At 46.2% G+C, this 22997-nt stretch overlaps 1 pseudogene; it reads left to right on the top strand.

Moving 5' to 3' along the window:
- Nucleotides 1–21618: 21618 nt before the first annotated feature.
- Nucleotides 21619–22500, top strand: LOC118713179 (annotated as a pseudogene).
- The last annotated feature ends 497 nt before the right edge of the window (nt 22501–22997 follow it).

Raw genomic sequence — 22997 nt, forward strand, 5'->3', positions numbered from 1 at the left:
CTGACAGCCTTCATTTATCATTGAAGGTGTCCATTGCAGGATTTTTTTTTTTTTTTTTTTTTTTTATCAAATCAGACCTAAAAGCTAAGCATTTTCCTTTGTCCTCGAAATTTTGGCTACTCTCTATTAAATTTTTTTTTATTATATCCCTTTTATGATACTACAGTTAAGAAAAAGCAGAAGTCACTGAAACCTGATAGTTGGTTCACATTTCCTCTCTCCCCAAAATATGAGACCATATGGATGGATGTGTATTAGGGGCATCATTGCTCTAGTCCTGGGGGGAGCCTGTGAGAGCATGGAGCTGGGCAAGGATGTGGGGGTAGAGGGGGTTACAATGTATAGAATAGAATTCACACAAAAAACCTGTCTGTTCAACAGAGCGTGTGTGTGTGTGTGTGTGTGTGTGTGTGTGTGTGAGAGAGAGAGAGAGAGAGAGAGAGAGAGAGAGAGAGAGAGAGAGAGAGAGAGAAAGTCTTGGCACAAGGGCCACTGATTTGCCTTTTATTTTCAAAATAGAGACAAGACTTGGGATTAATGCATCAAAAAATGAACAAGGAAAACCTTTAGAAAACAGGATCTCTTGGAGTGTCTTTCTGCACAAGGGGAAAGTTTAAGCTCTACTCACTATGAGTTTCCAAATATAAAAGACTTTTTCTTCCAGGAAGCTGAGATCTGTGGTCTGTGGAGATCAGGATAAGAGGGAAGCGGCTCAGGCTGCAACAAGAGCTCTCGGTTCAGTTGAGGCTTCCGCACCCTGAGGGCTGCCAGACACCCAGAGGATGAGGAGCCCACAGCCACACCGCAGCTTGTCCGGGAGAACAATCGTCCTCAAGAGGGGCAGACTGGAGCCTCCCCTCATGTCTCTGTTAGCTGCTCCAGCGGCTGCGATCCGGGCGCAGATTGAGCTCTCTGAGGACTCTGAGGAGAGGGGTCGCTCATCCATCACCGGCAGAATGTTGTTCCCACACTTCAGAGACTCCTTGTTATTTGAAAGGTTTCTGCCTTCTTGAGTTCCTCTGTCAACAGTGTACAGGAAGGAGCCCAGGCTGCTGCTGGCAGAAATGAATGCAAGCTCACATCTTATTTGTGACTGCTTAATCATTCATTGCCTTGATCGCCTCACCAGCACTGCCTTTATTTAGAAAGGCTGCACGTGGGAAAACTTCCCTTTCCATATTGAAATGAGCAGTGGGGCAGAGAGAGTCCATTGATAAGCAGAACCTTAACACTCACAAAGAGAAAGAATTTTCCTGAGTGTGTGTGTGAGTGAACCACAAAGGAATTGGATAGAGTGACAGCAAGGATCATTGAGGGTAAAGACATTTCCACAAATACTTTGACACTTCTGTATCCTCACTTCCCCTTTCGCTGGCCTGGATAACCCAGCTACAAAGACAGGCAGGTCAAAAGAAACTAACTTACACACACACAAAAGAAACTAAATTACACATATGCAAACACACACACACACACACACACACACACACAACAAAACAAAACAAAAACCTTTGGGTTTAACACAGGCAGTAGGGAAGATGTAAAATATGCGTGACTCACTTCTCCCTTGTCTGTTTTTTAAATAGCATTTACCATCCTTTGCAGTTACAGGGTGTCCCAGAACATGTATACACACTTTACCAGCTGATAGCTCCATTTTGAAAATAAAGTGTAGTTTAATAAACACAGCCTTTCCAATCTATTCAGTGTGTGTGTACAGTTTTAGGCGGACACCCTCTATTTTACCCACATATTAGTTTTTATTGTTACCTGTCTCTTCTCCTAAAATGAAAACCTCTTGAGAGCACGGCTATTTTCACTCTCGCTCATCCGTGCATCTCCAGGGCTGTGAACGGAAGTGTCAGTGAACATCTGTTGAATGAATGAAGATGACCTCAAAGGTGAACTCTTAGGAAAGAGGGCCTGTGCAAAGGTTTTCGGCTCCAGCTCCATCCAGACCACATGGCTGGAATGAGTTCGTTTCACTTTGTTGGACAACGTGGGCTCCTTTGGGGGAACAAACATGCCTCAGAGCTGCACCATCTCGGGGTATTAGGCTGTTCCTAACATCCAACCCCTGACCCCAATCTGCATGCGGTCTCAAGGAGAGAGCAAAGATCCCCAGCACTGCGGAGCACTCGGCAGTAGAATAGCCTTGACAAGTCCTTGCAGTCCTGGTTTTGGGACCAGAAGCACCAAGGAGATGGATGTTCCTGAGGTAAATTGCACCTTTGTACACGCTTTCCAGTTGCACTTGTGCTTTAGAGAAAATACAATTTGTTTCTCCTCCTTCTTCTACATCTCTTGTTCCCAAGCTCTGCAGGGCTCGAACTTGGGTCAGATCTAGCAACCTCGTTCATTCATTTATAAGTGTATTTAGTCAATGTTTATTGAGCACAAATATGTACTGAAAGTTGTGCCTCTATGTCTGACATGTGGATTCCAAAAGCTTTTGTGATCTAACACGTTGCTTTCTAAGGAAGTGAGATTCTGATGGCTGAATAACATGTTCAAGTTCCCTTGTGGAACACAAGCCATTCCTAGACTGGGGTTTGTCTGCATCGCTTGACGCTGTTAATAGATTGTTTCCCAGGCTGGTGGATGCCCCTTTGTAAGCACTGGCAACGTGGGGGTCTAATTCTGCAGCCCTTGTTGCTGTTTGGTTGTGTGTTTATTTCTGTTGTTCCCTGTGAGACTGTTTCCCTGTGTGTTTCGTAATTTTGGATTGCGGGCTGCTGTTTGACAGTGTTTAACTGTAAGTGTGTCTTAAAAGAGGTTTTGCATTTGCTTCTGCCAGCCTTGTCACCAGATGAAGATGTTTCTAATTACTGGGGATTCTCCTGCCACTTGGATAGTGTAAATTTGAACCACAAACCCCTGTGGGTATAAACCTTTCAATTGCAATTGGTTTCTGGTTACTATTTCTCAGAAAGGATTTTTTTTTTCTTCTTACCCAGAGCCCTTCACAAGTGGGCAGAATTTTTCCAAAATGTGCCCTTAAATGTGTCGGCTCTATGCATAGACAATGAAGCTCAAACTTGACAACTCCACCCCAGGACAGCCCACATATCAGATACTACTAAAAACAAACAAACAAACAAAAAACACCTTTCTCTGCTTCTACTTCATTTTGGGGCCCTGCACATTTCTTTACTTTGTCTTTCCCTTTTGCAGAAGCGTATTGCAGAAATAGACTTTTATTCTATGACTGTTCTCCAAATGTTCACAATTCATTTGCAAATCATGCTATGTACAAGGCTCCACATAAGATGAAATACTATGACCCATGCACTCTTAGGCAGGTTCACCTGTTGTCCTGTTTCATTCTCACAACAATCGCGGCTTGCCTAAAGTCACTTATCTAGTCAATGAGAGAACTAGCATTAAGCCCACGTCTGTCTGGCTTCACGGTCTGCTCTCCCACTAAGCCTTGCAAGGGCTCAGGGCAGAGCCAAAGAAAGAAGGCATAACCAACAAAAGGCCCAATACAAGAGTAGAAAACAAAGCAACAAGTACCTGGCAAGAGATGTTACAAGGAAGTAAGGACATGAGTGGTTGCTGGTGATATAGGAGACCTCAGAGGGACCACAGGGAGCTGGAGGAGGAGAGACTTCACGTGAGTATTGAAGATACCATCTCAGTGGACAAGGGGAGAAGCACATTCCTGACAAAGGGGAGAGCATGAGAAGAGACACAGAGGTGACAGTGCACACGCATGTTATGGTCTCCATGGGTAGGCAGGCCACGGTTATGGAGGGTGAGGCTGGAAGGTAAAGAGGGAGAAGGTTAAGGCCAAGTATGGAGCGCCTTGCATGCTAATGGATTTGGGCTATGCCAGGTAGGTAATAAGGAGACTTGGAAGGCTCTTCACTGGGATGGCCTGGCCTCAGCAGTGGTTTAGGAATATGTAAATGGAAGTCAGGTATGAGACTGGCTAGGAGAGAACAGAGCAGAGCAGAGAAACCAGCGAGGCTGGATTCAGTGTAAAGCAAATGGAAAAGATGGATAAATAGATATTTTGCCTATTGCTGAGGACAGTTGTTTTTAATTAAGCACCAATTCAGTGGGGTTTGGGATATTATCAGGGCACACAGCACTATCACACTCTGTGGACTCCACCCTAGCCAGGCCCCTGGGGCTGTCCCTCAGGCCAGAGCTGTCCCGTGAGCCATTAGCCAAAGTTGCCAAAAGAAAGGGGGGTCACTGTAGGCTGTACCCTGGGAAACATATCAAATTTCAATGCTGGGAAGTTCTGAGATCTTCCTCTCAGTTCATGGGTGAGAGTATGACACAGCGTAAGTGGCAGAGATAAAGGTAAAAAGACAGCCTGGCTGGTGTGGCTCAGTGGTTGAGCATCGACCTATGAACCAGGAGGTCATGGTTTGATTCCCAATCAGAGCACATGCCCGGGTTGCGAGCCTGATCAAATGCCGGGGTGTGCAGGAGGCAGCCAATCAATGATTCTCTCTCATCATTGATGTTTCTATCTCTCTCTCTCTCTTCCCCTCCCTGCTTTCCTCTCTGAAATCAATAAGAAATATATATGTTTTAAAAAGACAGGAATTAAATGTTATGAGCAAATGGGCCTACTATCAATTAATGGAGCCTGAGACTTGTTTTAATTGACTTTGTGGGTCAGCTTAGTTCAAGAGGCTAAAGTGAACAGTTTTAACACCACACTGGAGCGGGACATAAAGACTGTACCCCCTCCTCTGAATATCCATGTCTCTGTCACTGCACTTACCACAATGGATCACAATCACCTGCTTCCCCGCTGGACCAGGCGCTCTCTGTGGGCAGGGACTGTGTCCTATTTGTCTGCACTCCTGGCATTTGGCACAAAGTCTAGCACAGAGTAGATGCCCAAGTTAATTTTTTAAAAATATATATTTTATTGATTTTTACAGAGAGGAAGGGAGAGAGATAGAGAGAAAGATCGATGAGAGAGAAACATCCATCAGCTGCCTCCTGCACACCCCCTACTGGGGATGCACCCACAACCAAGGTACATGCCCTTGACTAGAATCAAACCCAGGACCCTTCAGTCCACAGGCTGATGCTCTAGCCACTCAGCCAAACCAGTTAGGGCCCATGTTAATTTAATGATGGCTTGGACCAGGATGGTGGTGAGAATTGATCGTTTCTAGATACATTTTAAAGGTAAAGCCAGATGGGTTTCCTAATGGATTGGATGTGGACTATGCAAGCAAGAGTAAAATGAGCCAAGACCGGTTTGGCTCAATGGATAGAGCGTCCGCTTGGGGACTGAGAGGTCCCGGGTTCGATTCCGGTCAAGGGCATGTACCTTGGTTGCGGGCATATCCCCGGTAGGGGGTGTGCAAGAGGCAGCTGATCGATGACCCTCTCTCATCGATGTTTCTAACTCTCTATCTCTCTCCCTATCTCTCTGTACAAAATCAATAAAATATATTTTAAAAAAAAGAGTAAAATGAAGAATGAGTCAAGGTTTTTGGCTGAGGAAACGGAAAGGATACAGTTACAACCATCTAAGAAGGAGAGGGCTAAGAGTGAAACAGGTTTCAGTGAAAAGATCAGGGGTGCATGTCTGAACAAGTTGACTTGGGGTGTCCATTAGCTATCCAGTGGAGGTAGCAAGTGGCAGGTTATTTCTCAAGTTTGAGATGTACAAGAGAAGTTTAGATCACAGAAATAAGTTGGGGAGTCATATGCATAAAAGAGGACCTGAAAAATCTTGAAATAAATGGGATAAATATTATCACAACAGGAATGAGAGTAGACAGAGGAAAGAAGTCCAAGGTCTGAGCCCTGGAATATTGCAAAAATTCTGGAGAGGGAAGATATTAGCATATCAGCCTGATAAAGAGCAACCAAGGAGATAGTGGGGGGGGGGGGGGGGGGAGAGAAAGGAGATTTCTGGAAGCCAAGTGAAGAAAGTATCTTAAGGAGTGAGGAGTCAACTGTGTCAAATGCTGCTGCTAAGTCAGAAGAGTCTGTCACCAGAATCAGATAAGGCAGGCACCCTAATCCTGGACTTCCAGCCTCCAGAACTGCTGCCTAAGCTGCCCAACCTGTGATATTTTGCTATAGCAGCCTGGGCCGACTAAGACAGACTCCAACATTGTGAGGCTCACCGAGATTGTGAAAAAGGAGACATATGTAAAACTTCAGACAATAAATATTTTTTTTTTTAAAAAAAGAGTCTTTTCTTTCTTTTTGTGTGTGTCTCTCCTGACTCTTGACAACTGATATATAGTAGGTGCTTAATAAATACTTATCAAATAGGTTTGAACCTCTTTGAGCCATATTTGCAGCTGTTAAATGAAGGTAATAGCTACGACCTCAGAGGATGAAATAAGATAAGGCACGTGCAGTGCATAGCAAAGGGCCTGTACTTAGTACGTGCTCAGTAAATGGTAGTTATATTATTAGCTCAATGCCCTCAGGTTACAGATGAGCTATCTGAGGCCGGGAATATAGTTTGTTCCAAGTTGCCCAGTTAGTGGCAGAGCAGTTAGTCTCTTGGACTCAGATCCTTTAATTCTTTCCACATAACCAGAGAAATCATCCCCAATGTCTAGGTGACTTGGGCAGGGTGTGTTTGAGCCTCTGTAGATGGTAAATCTGGGTATTAGGAGTGAACAGCTCCCCTGAAATCCCTCCATAACCTTCCTTTGTGACCAACGTGGGCCTGTATCACTTGTCAGGATGCTCAGCAAAACTGATCCTCGCACAACGTCTTCCATTTCTCTCACAGCTTTTTCTTATTTTACCAAAATTCTGATTTTAATTTGTTGGGTAGCTGCCCTTGTTATTCTCCCCTTTAAAAAAAAAAAATACTCACCCAAGGGTATTTTTCTTCTGATGTTTAGAGAGAGTGGAAGAGAGAGGGAAAGACAGAAATACCGATGTGAGAGAAACACATCAACTGGTTTCCTCCTGCTCATGCCCTGACCAGGGCCCAAGCCAGGGAGGAGCCTATAATCCAGGTACATGCCCTTGACCAGAATCAAACCCAGGACTCTTCCCTCTATCCCAAGAGCCAAACTGGCTAGGGCTACCTGTGTTATACTTTTCATACCCAAGTCAAGGGACAAAGCTGTGCTGCCGGCCTGTTTTGTTAACTATTAGTTATTAGATCATTCTGACTCTAGGTGGCAGATACTGTTAGTTATAACTCTAGGTGATGATATAGATATAGAACCAAAACATGTTCCTGGGCAATAATAATGCAACATCTTATGAACCTTGGAACATACCCTCTCCCATCACACTTGCAATAGATGAATGGCCTATCCTTGTCAGAATGAATGGAGCACATTTATTTTGTCAACGTTTATTAGTGGAGTACTATGTGCTGCTCTTCTTTTATTAAGACAGTAAATCCTCAGCCCAGATTATAGGTTGTCTTTCATCCAAAAGACCTCAAAGTCACTTTGCTAACACTGCATCATTATTAATCACCCAGCTTGCCCAAGGCTGTTTCAAAGGGAGAAACTGAGGTTTCAGGAAGGGGAGGTGACTTGTTGGGGTTATGAACAGGGTCAGAAGAAGAACTGGGCACAGAGCCCACATTCCTGCCTCTCAAAGACCCAGCCCTTCCCCAAAGTTTCTCTAACCATTTCCTTTTGGTAGAAAATGTGATTTACTACCTTGGCCTATTTATTGAACAGAAACGAACTCTAGATCTTTCTTCAATGACTTGGGGAAGCGAAAGTTTATTTTTGAAGTTACTTTAAGTCATAAAAGGCTTGATTCAGTCTATTAAATAATACCATTGAAATAAGTAAATAGCTTTGTAGTCATAATGATAGCTTGGCTTTAAATGGTGCCTGGGCTCTGAAAAATCCTGCCGTTCACAGGCCTCCAAAGACCTTTGGGCATTTTGTCGGCCCCTCTTCCTGACTTCAAACATTCCTTTCTTTCTCCACCTCCCCACTTCTTCCTTCATACACTCCCCTTTCCTCTTACAGAATCATCTTCCGGTGTACCAGGAGCTCTCGGCATAAAAACAACTCCTTGCTTTTGCTGTATATGAAGAAAGACTTCAGGCCCTTTGGAATAGAGGATGGAGTCCTAGCCCAACAGGCTCCTATGCCTCCTATGCGGTTGAGTTTAGATCCAACCTCGCTAGGAGGTCAAGGGTTAAAGTTACAAAGACCTATTAGAACTCATCAAGCAGTCAAATGGTCCTCTCAAACAAGGAAAGAAAAGCCAGTTGATGAGAATAGTATGCTGGCTCTTCCTCTGAATGATTTGGGAAGCAATGAGTTGTTGGGAGTGTGAACAGGTTCACACACTGATTTAGGTTTTTAAAAGGATCATTCTGGTTACTGGGCTAAGAAACAAACAAACAAACAAACAAACAAACACAACAACAAAAAATAAAGAGGGTCAAAAGTAAGCAAAAACCAGCCAGGGGGCTATTCCAAGCAAGGAAACATTCATTCACTCACCGAACATGCATTTGTTGGCCACCTAAGAAGACATTGCCAGGGATAATTCTCCTCTCTCACAGTTATTCTGGGGGATTTCCCTTAGACAGCAGGGCTATATCTATGCTGTGAGAGAAAAGGTTAAATGTGGTAACATGCTGTGAGTTCTTCAAGGTCTAAAGGTTTGAAAAATCATGAGGAAAAAAAATTCATTTTTAACTTTTGAGGACAAGTTTAATTTAAAAAAAATTGTTGGTTTGTAAATTTTGAGAATGAAAACTATGCTTAAAATCAGATGACACTTTTCCTTATGTTAATTGTTATATTATATAATAAAATTTTTTTTTAAATGTAAATCTCCCTTCCCTATCAGGAAGTTGAAGCTGTAAACAAATGCAATGTGTGATTCTACATTAGACCCTGGATTAGAGGGGAAAATATATGAAAATTACTACTGAGACAATTGGAATATTGGAATATGGGCTGTAGATTAGATATTAGTATTGTAGTCATGTCAAATGTCCTGAATTTTATTACTACTATGTTTATATAATGCAATATCTTTATTCTTAGAATGTAGTGGGGCATAAAGAAGAGGCATGATAAATGCAACCAACACTCAAATGGTTGAGAAAAAAATAGTATAATGCACCTATGTTTGTATATGTGTGCACATATAATTATTGATATTATGTGTGTGTATAAAGAGAGGTATATGTATATATGTGTGTGCATATATGTATATGTGCACATATATATATATGAACAAATATGACAAAATATTAGCAATAGGTGCTTCTGGATAAAGCATATATAAAGATTGTATATATTATTCTTAAATTTGCTCTAAATTATTTTTTAAAAAGCCTTTTAAAGGTTTTACATCCACTCCAAAATCAAGTTTACAAATAGAAAACAGGTAAGCTAATTAAGCTGTAGAGTCCCTCTTCCAAAAGAAGAAGTGGCAATATTTCTATCCCAAAGGACATTCTGATTGTCCTAAGAAAGGAAGGGGACCCTGAACCTTCTCTGCTTGAATACTTTCTTTTCCAACCAGAAACTGATAAACTTTCTCCTCTCTTCCTGTGGGAACCCAGAGTCTCAGAATCACCTCAACCATTTGACAACACTCATTCTCAAACTTGACTGCAGCTTAGAATCACCCAAAGCTTGAAAGATGACTGATGCTTGGGGTCCTGAGATTCTGATGTCTTGGGAGTAGGGCTTGGAAGGGTGGGCTGGGCATCAGGATTCATAAAAACTTCCTGCGAGATTCTCCTGTGCAGCCCATTTGGAGAGCCGGCTGCTCTACACCATACGTATTACCTTCTGCTGCATGCCGATCTCAGACCCTGCAGGGGTCCCAGGGGTGCGACAATCCCCCAGCTCTCTGGCCTTGCTCTTTGGCTGCAGGGAGCACCATTCAGTTCCTTGATTGACGGCTTTGTAATCCCCATCTCGGATGCAGGACTGCAGATTCTGGGAAGTGCCCATCCTAGTGGGCCACGGGCACCCAAGACCACCAGTGTGTTCCAGGGTAGTTTCTACAGCCCAGCTGTATGCTGGGGAGTAGCGGGGGCTGCTGGGCATTACTGTGGGAAGGGGGCCTTCTGAAAAGCAATATGGGGGAACTTTTCTTTCAAGTGACATCCCCACTCTCTCCTGAAAGCCTTGGTCTGGTTCTCTAACAGCCCAGAAAACCCTGGGGCAGCATGTGATGGCTGTCTGCACCTGACACCGGTGATCAGAGGACAGGTCCCCATGCAGCCAGCAGAGTGTCAGGCAGGGTGGGTGGTCCCCGAATCGTTCCAATGGCACAGATACACTCTCTGTTCCCTCTCCCCTTTCAGTCACCCTCCTACATTCTTCTAGAGAAAGTTACTCTCGCCAGCCTTGGAATGCCGTGCAGAACAGCCTCTGGCATGGCGGAAGGCACTACACAGGCACTTTTCATCTTTAATCGCCCCTGCTCACCTACTCAAAGATACATTTTCAAAGTAACATGGGAGCAAGTTACTCATTCAAAAGCTGTTAACAAGTAACAGGATTTATGTGTGTAGTAGTACTCAGCTTTAAGAGGAGAATGTCCTTGTGGGAGGGCTTTCCAGCCCCTGGAATTTTCTGTCTGATCTCCCTCCCCTGCATCTGAGCTGGAACCGGAGATCCAGGGAGAGATTGCAGGAGAGGGAGGGCTGGGGACAGTGCTGGGCTGCAGGTGTTTGGCTGTTGCACCCGCGAGGGCTGCTCCCCCACCCCATGCCAGCAGACACCTGCCAAGACTTGCTGGAGCCCATGGCAGGGGAGTCAGCTTGTAAACGACTCTCTGGATGGCATCACAGAGGGTGGAGAGAGGAGGTGCCACAGCCCAGGCTTCAGGCCGAAGCCCATCAGGAAAGGCTGGTGGTCCAGGGATGATGTGCCACCACCTCCAGCGAACTCTGCAGGGCCTGCTCCTGCTCACTGCACTTCCCCCTCCGAAGCAGCCAGGGCCATAGCTGGGGGCTGCACCTTTTCCTCCCATCTCCAGTAGAATTATTGCTTTTCTCTTCCAATACTAATCCCTGAAGTCCTGTACTCTGAGGCCAGGACACTGAAGTTCTGCACTCGGAGACATCCTTCACTCTGGGAGCGCTACAGTCTGGCTCATATAGTAGGTGCTCAACAAATGTCAGTTCTGCCGGGACCGGTTTAACTCAATGGATAGAGCGTCGGCTTGGGGACTGAAGGGACCCGGGTTTGATTCTGGTCAAGGGCATGTACCTTGGTTGCGGGCATATCCCCAGTAGGGGGTGTGCAAGAGGCAACTGATCGATGACTCTCTCTCATCGATGTTTCTAACTCTCTATCTCTCTCCCTTCCTCTCTGTACAAAATCAATAAAATATATTTTTTAAAAAATGTTAGTTCTGTGGTTTAGGAAAATATGCAGGCCTTGGGGTGGCATTAAGAAGTATCTTAAGCCCTAGCTGGTTTGGCTCAGTGGATAGAGTTCCAGCCTGTGGACCGAAGGGTCTCAGATTCGATTTTGGACAAGGACACGTACCTCAGCTGCAGGACCCTCCTCAATCCAGGCCTTGGTCAGAGCCCCTGCAGGAGGCAACCAATCTATGTGTTTTTCTCACATTGATATGTCTCTCTGTCTTACCCTCTCTCTAAAAATCAATGGAGAAATATCCCCAGGTGAGGAAGGGAAAAAGAGAAAAGAAAAGAAAGGAAGCATCTTGTGAGTCCTACAGTGGAGTGAGGTGGCAACAAGGGTGTTAAGCCTGCTCCTTAGGGCAGCAAAGGGACCTCACGTGTGTTGGTCAATCACCAATTATTCTCCAGTGACAAGTCCAAGTTTCAAAGAGTAGGTGTGGAATTTGAAAATATTTATCAAAAGAAGAAACAACGATTACGTGAGAGGTGGGTGAGGGGGTGCATGGAGCCAGGCAAGAGGCAGAAGGAAAGACCTGAGTTCCCACTGGAGGTGGCTCCTGAGCAGAACGCTGGGGCGGGGCAATGGGCCTTGCAGAATGCCACTCAACCTCCCTGGCAGCTTCAAAGGGAGCTGTGGGGGCGGGGGGCGGGGGGAGAGGGAGAGAGGCTGAGGAGAAAGAGCAGGAAGAGGGGAGTCAAAGGTCAAGTTCTCCTTTTCTAGCGGTGAGGACAGCAGGCTCTACTGGGGGAAACTCAGTCTCCTCAATGTCCCCCTCCGGTCGGCTTTGACCGTATCAGGCTCCTCCGCAGGCTCAGGCCACCCAGACAGGGACTCTCACAGATTATACCTTAAGAGTAAAGGCATACAAGGCCCAACCCAGTGCTTTACATATCTCACCTCCAAATCTGAAAGAAAGCTCCAGCCTGCGCTCCTGGGGATCCTGCGCCTCGGTTTTCACTGCATCACCCCCTCAAAGTCCTTATCTTGGATCCCGATCTTGACACTGATCTACATTTTTGTGATAATGGCTCTGTTACACGTGCATTTATCTCCTGATTTCCATATTCAGCCTCCATCCAAGAAGGACTGGAGGCAGCTTCTAATGTTTCAGCGTTTCAATGTGGTTAAGGCTTTGATCAACCTGATTTTCTAACCCCCACCCACCCACCTTTACAAACGGCTGTATCCACAGCCGCAAATATAGTTTGGTTTGCTTTTTTTTTTTTTTTTTTTCCTAGTTTAGATGTAAGGCAACATACGGAGCACCTTTGAAATCTGGCTCCACCTTTTAAAATACGTGCAGCTTCTTGACTACCCCAAGGAGATTTAGACAGAATTGGGCATCGTGGGCACAGCCAAGTCCCAGGGTGGTGGGTGAGCTGGGTGGGCCGCCTGTCAGTTATGTGTGACATTGCCCTCCCTTCCCTCCTCCCAAGTCTGGCCCTCCCTAGCACCATGCTGACCCAGGTGCTGGAGTTTGGATTCAGAATGTGGGACAGCCAGAAGTGCGACCCCCTTGATTCTTTTTCCTCTGTTAGGGGCAAAGAAAGAAGTGGTGAAAGGGTTGTTCTGGAAAGAGAAATTTCGTTCAAACCAGAGGGGCGGAGAGGGCCTTAGAGGAGGGGTTTCCCTCTTGGAGGAGCCCCTGCAGGAGGTCTTGCCAGCTGGGACCTTTCTCCAGCCACATCAGGGAGTCCGCTGATCCAAGCTGGACTTGTAATCCTTCGCTAAAAGGCCTCTTGGCCCGTGTCCAGCTCAGCAGGGAGGGTCGTTGCTGTGTCCTTGGTGGGCTTGCTGTGTGGGGACCTACCCCTCCGGGGCTCCCACCCTCTGGGAAGCTAGCAGGCACCCCATCCATCCCACACTCACAGGGGTTGCTTTTGGAGTTGCAAAAGGGCTCTCTGGCTTAAACTCAAGATTCCTGCACTGCTTCCGAGGTAAGGGGGTGGGAGGGTGGGGGAGGTAGGAGATTGGGGGAGGGTGGGGGGATTGAGGGAGGGTAGGGGGGGTGGGAGGACCCAGGCCTTCTATTTCTGCCACATGAGGGGCCAGATCTGTTCTCTCTTCACCCAAAAGGCTAAAGAGAGGGCAGTGGGACAAAATAGGGGCATTTTCCTCATGTCATTATTGTTTATTAAATTAAAATAGATAGTGAAAGCACGCCACAGAAGATGGTATTTCAACAGAAAATGAAGCAGCCTCTTTGGTGAGTGCAGAAACCTGCTTTGGAAGCCTGGCTGAGCCTGGGGGTGGGGGATGGAGGGGATGGGACAACCTAAGAGTTTCCATTTGTGAGTCTGGTCATCTATCCTCCTATTGGCTTTTCACACCACGATGGTAACTGCCTTCACCACTCCTCGGCAGATAAGCAGTGGAGGCTCAGAGAAAGGGAGGACATGGCCCAAAGACCCACCTCAGGAGTGGTGGGATCAGGGTTGGAAGCCAGGCTGCGGAGTGGTGGGACCAGGATTGGAAGCCAGCCTGGGTGATGCTAGAGCCCTCAGCTCAGCCACTGCCCAGGGCGCCTCCTCTGAGCTGTCCCCACCTGACGCTGTAGGCCCCACTTTCCCCAGGACTGAGCACAGCCGCACACGGGCTGAGCTGATCCCACTGGAGTCCATCAGTGCCGTGCCCTGCCTTTCACAGCTGATTTGCTTCTCTTGTTAGTGATGCTGCCCCATCCCGGCGTGCGTTGGAGTTTGCAATCTCCCTACCACAGTGTTTCCCAAACTTCTCTCATGATGAGAATCACCTGGTGGAGTTGTTAAACTACAGATCCCTGAATCCCAACTAAGAAGTGCTAAACTAGAACTTTTGGGGAACATATAGGTAAAATTGTATACTTAACTAGTGCTCTTACCTATATGTTCCCCAAAATTCCAGTTTAGCACTTCTTAGTTGGGATTCCGGAATCTGTAGTTTAACAACTCCACCAGGTGATTCTCATCATGAGAGAAGTTTGGGAAACACTGCCCTACCACCACATTCCCGTGGACTACGACAAGTTTCAGCTCTGTCTTCCTCTGACACCAGGTCACTGGGGGCCTCTCATTGGAGCTCACAGGGTCCCCCAGGGTAGCTTCTCAATGCAGTTCACACGCATAGGACTTACGGAGTGACAGGATGAAGGGGAGCTCACCAAAGACAGTTGCCATTGGGTCTGAATCGCTGCTGTGTTTCTTCTACAATAAGGCCTCGAGGGAGAGCAGAGGGAGCTGTTGGTAAAAAGGAAGAACAGTTTTGAAAAGTCCTTCTTCTGTCTGATGAGCATGTAACCCAGGTCCCAGGCCTTGGGTGCATACCAGTTTTCTTGTTCTCCCCAGGCCCCGAGAGGGTGGGCATAATACTAGGGAACTTATTTCCACCTGGCAAAGCAAAGCAAAAATAAATAAATAAATAAACAAACAAATAAATAAATAAAAAATAAATAAAAAATCCTGATTTTTCTTTTGTGGAGGGGGAATGAACTTACGGAAAGAGTTGGCCTTGTTGAACTTAGGTAGACCAGGGTTTACACTATCTTCTCACTTCACAGCTGTGTGACGGTCGCCAGGCCTCATCAAAGTGCTCTGAGGACTAGAGGCAATCGGGACAGCTCTGTGCCATGGGCCTGGCCCTCAGCAGGAGTGGGAGGGCACCCGGGCGCAGGTTCCTGCTGCTGGGTGTGTGCTGTCAGGGCTGAGAGGAGGTGCGCCTGTTCAGGGAGAAACAGCCTCACAGGAGTGGCAGTGCCGCAGGCCACCTGGCCTGAGGTGGTGCTCAGGAGGGTAGCTTCTGGTTCTCCAAGATAAAACGCAGCAGCTGACCAACCTTACTTTGGTCACCCACCTTCGTCCCACATAAACTTTCCCCAAAGTCTACTTGGAACCCCTAGTTCTCCAGGGAGAGAAGCCCTTCAGTGGCAGTTTGCTGCCCTCTGCTGTCCACCTGGAGAACTCCCTGGTGCTTTTGGCCACGCTGCTGGCCTTCAGATCCCAAGGAGCTTGGGAGTACAGGACTTGCCCAACCATTCTGAAAGGGGTACCCCAGGAAAGGGGTAGGACCAGACCGGCTACATAATCTGAGGGGTCCAGTGGAAAGTGGGAGTTCTTAAGAAGCCCAAGATCATGACAACAGAGTATGAAGACCAAGGGATGGGCACTGAGGGCAGAAATCTGTGCAGCTGCAGGTGCGGCGTGCAGGAAGCTGGCCTTTTGTCATGGTTACCTGCTCCTGACATCAGGCTTCTGGATCTCTGACATAGTCTCAATGGTTCCCCGAGGAACGGATCGTTAGTAGAACCTGTTTGGGGAGAGGAGGTGGGGAAAGGGCCGCTTCTGATAAGCCAGACTCAGGAGTACACGTCTCCCTTGGCTATAATGCACTAGCAGCCCAAATCTGACCTCTCCCCTGCTTCCGGTTGTAATCTGAGGGAGGGGAGGAAAAGCATGCCACATCCTGGCCTTAGGAAACCAATTCAGACTCAGGAGTTAGATAGAAGGAGATTCCAAGGCCCATTTGATGACAGTACAGGCTATACCGAAGGACAGTGCTGACCTATAATAAAGAGTGTGCTAGAATTCACTCTCGGATTCCTTCCACCCAGAGAGATGGGCCCAAATGAGAAAGTGGAGCATTTGCTGCCACCGCTCACTGGTAATTCAGTGCATCCCCATGCGCAGAGGCAAGGAATAGAGCAGGTCTGAGGAGTATCTAGGGCCGTGGTTGGCAAACTGGGGCTCGGGAGCCACATGCGGCTCTTTGGCCCCTTGAGTGTGGCTCTTCCACAAAATACCACGGCCTGGGTGAGTCTATGTTGAAGAAGTGGCATTAGAAGAAGTTTAAATTTAAAAAATTCGGCTCTCAAAAGAAATGTTGATCGTTGTACTGTTGATATTTGGCTGTGTTGACTCATGAGCTTGCCCACCACTGGCCTAGGGGAAAAGCCCTTCCCAGAGAAACCAGAGCAGTGAGGAGAAGGTGGCTTAGGCACTGATGAGGAAAAGGGCATTGGAGGCAAGGAGATGGCTTCTTCGTGAGGGTGGGAGAAGCTAAAGCCCAAGACAAACAGGAACAGGAAGCCGCTCCCACTTTTAGGATGAGGAGCAAAAGGATAAGGTGGTGTTTCTAGATCCACCGGCCAGATCACTGGGAGAAGCTGCAACCCTGTGGGACCCTCACATAGGAGCTAGAGCCATGAAGGAAACACGACCGCTGCTCTCCCTGAAAAGGAGAGACAGAGGGCAAGGCCCTGGCTCCTCCCGACTTTCCACCATCAATCACCTGTCCGTGATTTGAGCCGCACCCAGCTGATGGGAGCAGCTGACCAAAGAGGCCAGAGAAGACAAGCCACATGGGTCAGTTCCCCTGCATTGCAGAGGGGGTGGAAGGCAGGGAATGCATCTGAGCAGAGACATGCTTGCTGAGTACAGACTCACATGGCCAGATGCCTAATGGATAAAAGCTGAATTCTGCCCCATGACATGAAGGGTTTTTCACAGGCCAGGCTAATGGCAAACCACATTTCCTGCTACTCCCTTTTTCTTGTTCTGTCAGGTTACTTCCTATTTCCAGGCTCTGTCTCACACCCTGTTCCTGGATTGTCCTCGCCATCACCCCTTCTCATTTCTCCTCTGCTCTGCTTTCCTCTCTTCGCTGCATGCCTCTCCCACTTTTTCTTCCCTTCCCCTCCCTCTTTCCTTCCTTTCCCTTTTCATCTCTTTCCCTCCCTCCCTCTTTCTTTCTTGCTTATTAATGAGCAGATTGAAGTCAAGATCTTTATTAGTTGTTACTGCTTTCCAATAAATGTTTCTTAAACATTAAATATTAAACTGTTGTTACCACTGACCTCCACTTCACCTCCACAGGTAGGAAGCCCCAAATCCAGATGGAACGGGTTAAAACCACTCCTAACTTGCTTTCCTAAGCCACTAGTTGTCATATTGATTTCACAGAAGAATTTAGGAGGGCCATACAAGAACTTAAAACCTTAAAAAAGATATGAGCATCTTGCCTAGTTGGCATTGCTTCATGATTGAGCATTGACTTATGAACCAGGAGGTCACCAGTTCGACTCCCAGCCAAGGCATATTCCCAGGTTGCAGGCTATAGATCCCCAATAGGGGTCATGCAGGAGGCAGCTGATCAATGATTTTCTTTCATCATTGATGTTTCTATCCCTCTCTTCTTCTCCCTTCCTCTCTGAAGTAAATAAAAAAAAAATATTTTTTTAAAAAAATCTTTTAAAAAATAAGCATCTTAATATTTGTCCTCAAAACATCATAGTTCACCTTCTGCTTACAGTAATGCAGGAATAAGATTTCATTGATTAGACATAACAAAAATGAAGCACTGGGAAGTGAACAGAAGCAGGTAGATTTTGGTGGGAAGTCGCTCTCCAGACGTGAGAGAGAATTTACAGAAAATGAGACTCCATTTCTGCCGCTCTTAGCCAGGGGTCAGATGCAGGCCATCCTTATGGGTCAGAGGTGGTGCTGGGGGAAAAGCCATATTTTGGGTCCATGAAAATAGAACATTGAGTCCAGGGTGACTACAGCTGCCCAAGGGATGAGAAAGAGTCCTGGAAGGGAGAAAGCCAGAGAGGGGTTCCCCCAGTTCTATCTGCTCAGGCCTCTGGCTGACCGCTGGACCATGCACACACAGAACAGGCACACAGCACCTCAGTTCACGACCCAAGGGTCTGAAAGAGACTGGAGCCTCCACCCAAGAAAGAGTTAGAGTTCAATCAAGAAAAATGCCCACTAAAATGAAATGAAATAACCTATTAGAGAAAAAATATCAGAATAGAGGACCTCTACAATTAGCATGAATAATATATACAATCTAAAATTACCTAATATATGAAGATCCAGAAAAAGGGGACCCGTTTTCAAGTGAAAAGCTGTCATGCTAAGTAAAAAGAATCAAATACCAAGAACTATATGCTGTATGATTCTACTTAAGTTCTCCAAAGGCTAAATCTCATAGGCACAGAAGGCAGCCCTGAGCTTGCTGAGGTTGAGAGTCAAGGGGAAGGGATTAAGTGCAAAGGGGAATGGGAAACTTTTGGGGTGATGAGTATGTTCCCTATTTGATTATTGGCATAATTATTTAACTATTTACAATTGCCTGAACTCCACAAATTAGGCACTTGGAATGAATTTTACTTGTATTATAAATTATATCTCAATAAAGTTGGAGAAAAAGTAAATGAAATGAAAAAAAATCACAGCCTCATTGGTACATATTTCAAATGTTCTTTTGCTCATGTCATGGTCAGTTATGTGAGTCCATTTATATTTTAATTCTTCTGTTGCTGGATCAGGCCAATGAGGCTATAGCATTCCTGGACAAGTCCCCGGAAGCCCCTGTGCAAGAAATAAACCTAGGTATAAATTTTGTTAGAGGTTATAAATATGTTCATCTTTTAGGTAACTCTGGATTGTTTTCTAAGGGATTGTGCCAATTTACACTCCCACCAGCAAGTATGAAAGCTTCATTGCTCCTCATCTTTACCCACACTTAGCAGTATTAGATTTCAAATTTTTACATCTGTTGGGCAATTCTCATTGTGGTTTTGAATTTTCATTTCCCTGATGACTAACGGAGTTAAGTATCATAGGTTTACTGGCCTATGCAGATTTCCTTTTTGGAAGGGGTGGGGGGAAACTGTCATACTTCTGGCATTTCATGAGAAGGCAGGGCTCTTTGGGAAAGACAATAATGCTGGGAAAACTAGAAAGCAGCAGAAAAAGAGGAAGACCAAATATGAGAGGGATTGACCCCATTAAAGAAGCTGTAGGCATGAGCCCACAGGAGCTGAGCAAGGTTGTTGAGGACAGGACATTGTGGACATCACTCATTCATAGGGTCAGCAGGAGTCATTGCTGATTCAATGACACAAAACCCACACCTTCGCCACTCAGGATTTAATATCCAGGCAAAGACAACTGGGGTTGATCCTGTGTCAACCAAACCACGTGCTGCTAAATGGCTCCTTGAGGCCTGGAAGGAATGATGGTCTAGAATAAAGTGGAGGTCTGGCATTGCCTCTGAAGGAAACTGAGGCAGGACTCAGAAGGCTCAGAGGCAATCCTATGGGGATGGATTTATAATTAAAGACCCACCTCCTGACAAGTAGACACTTCCTTCACTCAAACAGTAGCGAATGGGGCACCAGCCAAGAAACTCAGTGGTGGCTTGCAAGCCAAGGTTAATGGCAGGGGATAGTGACATGGAATTGGGTTCTCTTGTGTGAATGGAAATGGTGGATTCTGATATAGCAGAGACAAGATGGCAGCAGTTAGCTGTCAAAGGCAAAATAACAATCACCGTGATGAATAGCAAGAAATGGCAACCAAGGAGCCCCACAGGGATCTGTAGAAATAACCTACAGCCATTTGTCAGAGTCCCTATACATCTACACACTGGAAAAGGGAAACCCAGATATCTTAAGATTATTGTATGCAAGACCTTGCTTTTTGGCTTAGGATGGGAATTAGCAATTAAAATAAAAATAAAGAACCAAGTAGTAATTATTTTAGGTTTTGTAGGCTATAGGGTCTATTACAACTAATTAATTCTGCCATTGTAGCATGAAAACAGCCACAACAATAAGTAGGCAAGTAGTAGTGGCTATTTCAATAAAACTTTATTTACAAAAACAAGCATCAGGCCAGATTTAGACCACGGGCCACAGTTCCAGACCGTGGGCCTCAGTCAATACTATATAAAAATTCCATGTGTGCTTGAAAACAATGTAGAGTCTCCAATTGTTGGTTTCATTACTTCGTATTTTGTAATAGCACATTTTTGAAATGGTCTATGCCCTACATTTTTGGGGTCTTATTTTGAAGTAATCCTCATGAACTCCAGTAATAGTTTCTTCCTTGAGCTATACTATAAGAATAATATAGCTAAATGGGGTTGCTTTTGGTGTTTTGCACTTCTAGTTTGTATCCTTTGTTTTCGATCATCCTGTGCTTTTATATTTTAGTTTGTTCCTTGTCATAAGCACAGAGTGCAACTTTTAAGTCTGAGCTTCTTGGGAACCAAAGCAAACGGGAGACTGTTGCTTGAAGAAAATGCAGCCTATTTGCTGGTTACCACCTAGACTAACGTGACGCGTGGGCATTAAACAGAAAAGTGCCTTCCAAGGCAGCTTGGGAGAGTCCGTGGCTTCACAGGCTCACAGGACACTGCTTTTTACTGGAATGATATCAGTTGCTCACTGACTACCTAACAGCAGCTAGTTTGGCTTTTAGTAAGCAGTAGTTATTTCTTACTAGGCCCCTGTGGCAGTGAGGCAGGAAGAAATGGTCATGGGTTTTACTAGACTTCATCACCCTTCCCTTCGCTCCTTCAATGTCTCTTCTCATTGGTACTAGTTTACCAAGGGCGTCACTCTCTTTGCTGAACTCAGATGGCTGGAACGGCAGGCGCTAACAAAGGATGCTTTTGAAGGGTGAAAGCCCCATGCTTTAGTGGAGGAGCTGGAGGGGAAGGTACCATGCAACCAGTGCTGGAGCCAGGATTGCAAGGCAGGAAGTTTCCCAGCTCTAAATTCTGGCCACTTACCAGCTTTTATGACCCCTGGGCCTCTGTTTCTTTATAGGAAATGATTTTTTTATTCAGCAGCACGTGGGTTAAAGGAAGTAGTGACGAGGGAGTATGAAGGTGCCTTCCATACAATTAGGCCTCAGCCAAAGGCTGCACAGCCCCCTCCCTCTGTCCCATGAAGCACACTGGTCAGCTGCATGCCTCACAAACAGTGGCTTGCTGAAAACATCTCTTCAAAGGAGCTGGAATGTTGTTTCTTCTCTGTTCCCACTCCCAGCAGTGCCTCTTGGTACTTGAGGCAGGCTTTCCCCTCAAGATTTCAAAGAAATGGGAAGAGGCAAGACCCTTTGAGGATCCTGAAGGATCCCAAGATGCATTTGGTCCCTTTGTCAACAGCCCGAGGCCATCTTTGTTTAAGAAAGTCGTCCCTTTCCTCCATCTAGATTTCGCCCAGCCTGCTTCCATGGAGTCTCGTGAGCCCGAATGCAGGGGCCAGGAGTTCAGGCTGAAGAGTCAGGGTGGCCTACTGAAGTCTCCACCACTCGCTAGTCATGACTTTGGATGACCTATCATTTCAGAGCCTGTTTGGGAGTAGTAATGTCACTGTCGTTGGGACTATTCTGGAAATAAAAACAACAACATACTTTGGAACAACACACTTGGGCCACTGCTCAGCATGCAGTCAAACCCCAGTAAAGCCAGGGTTTCCTTATACACGTGTGCTGCACACCTGAATCACACAAATACCATGGTGACGCCGAGAACAGGGCCTGGGGTTGCAGCTCAACGTGTGGCCCAACTACTGAGAATTAAGCACCAGGTAGGCAAGAGCCACATTGTATTTACCTCTGGGCCCACTTTCTGCTCTGGCCCTGGCTCCTGGCATATGCCCAGCAAGTTGGGTTCACAATAACAAATGCTCAGTGGCTGAGCTGGTGCGCCTTTTGGTTCTCCAAGGCCCTGCTCTTGTACCATGGAACGTGAGCAGGGTTCCTGAGTTGCCTGGGATCCACAGATAAGCTGTTCTGCAAAACTTATGTCAATTTTATTGAAGCAAGAGAGAGACAGTCAGACAGATGGACTGACTTGTAGATGTTTTTAAGCAACATGGCTAGCCCCTTTCCCCAGGTGCCCGTAAGATGCTTGGTTTCTTCCGGGAAAGCTAAGGGTGCTTTGGGACGAGGTCCTCACTTCATCCGGAGACTAGCACCACGCCCAGCAACACCCGCCCCTCACTCACCCCACCAAGGCCTCCGTCTCATAGCTCTCCTGCATCTACTCGGCCCTCATCCTGCACGACCAAGTGACAGTGGAGGATAAGGTCAATGCCCTCATTAAAGCAGCTGGTATAAATAACTACGGAATCTTTCTGGCCAGGCTTATTTGTGAAGACTCTGGCCAAGGTCAACATTGGGAGTCTCATCTGCAATGTAGGGGCTGATGGACTTGCCCCTGCAGCTAGTGCTGCACCAGCAGGAGGTCCTGCCTCTCACTGCTGCTGCCCCTCCTGAGAAAAGTGGAAGCAAAGGAAGAAGAATCTGAGGAATCTGATGATGACATAGGCTTTGGTCTTTCTGACTAAACCTCTCTTGTAACACTTTCAATAAAAGCTGACCTCTGTTGCAAAAAATAAAAATAAAAATAAATGAAAGAAACATGGATAGTCCAGTCAGAATGGCTCAGGGGTTGAGTGTCAACCTAGGAACCAAGAGGTCATGGTTCATTTCCTACACATGCCTGTGTTGCGGACTCTGACCCCCAGTAGGGGGTGTGCAGGAAGTAGCCAATGGATGTTTCTCTTTTTCCTCCTCCTCCTCCTCCCCCTCCTCCTCCTCCTCCTCCTCCTCCTCCTCCTCCTCCTCCTCCTCTTCTTCTTCTTCTCTCTCTCTCTCAATCTCTCTCTCTCTCTCTCTCTCTCTCTCTCTCTCTCTCTCTCTCTCTCTCTCTCTCTCGGTAAAAACATATTTAAAAACAAAAAGAAACCCGGCTAGACATAACACCTGACATCCCCATACTGAGCCTGGTGGACACTGTCAAGGGCTCGTGGTCTCAACCTTCTTCTCTCTGTCCCTCCTATGAGCACCCAGAACACAGACAGCGTAGTTCATTTTCAACAACACACTTTTG

Source organism: Pipistrellus kuhlii, unplaced genomic scaffold (assembly GCF_014108245.1).
Source record: "Pipistrellus kuhlii isolate mPipKuh1 unplaced genomic scaffold, mPipKuh1.p scaffold_m20_p_9, whole genome shotgun sequence".
In the NCBI taxonomy this organism is placed as follows: domain Eukaryota; kingdom Metazoa; phylum Chordata; class Mammalia; order Chiroptera; family Vespertilionidae; genus Pipistrellus; species Pipistrellus kuhlii.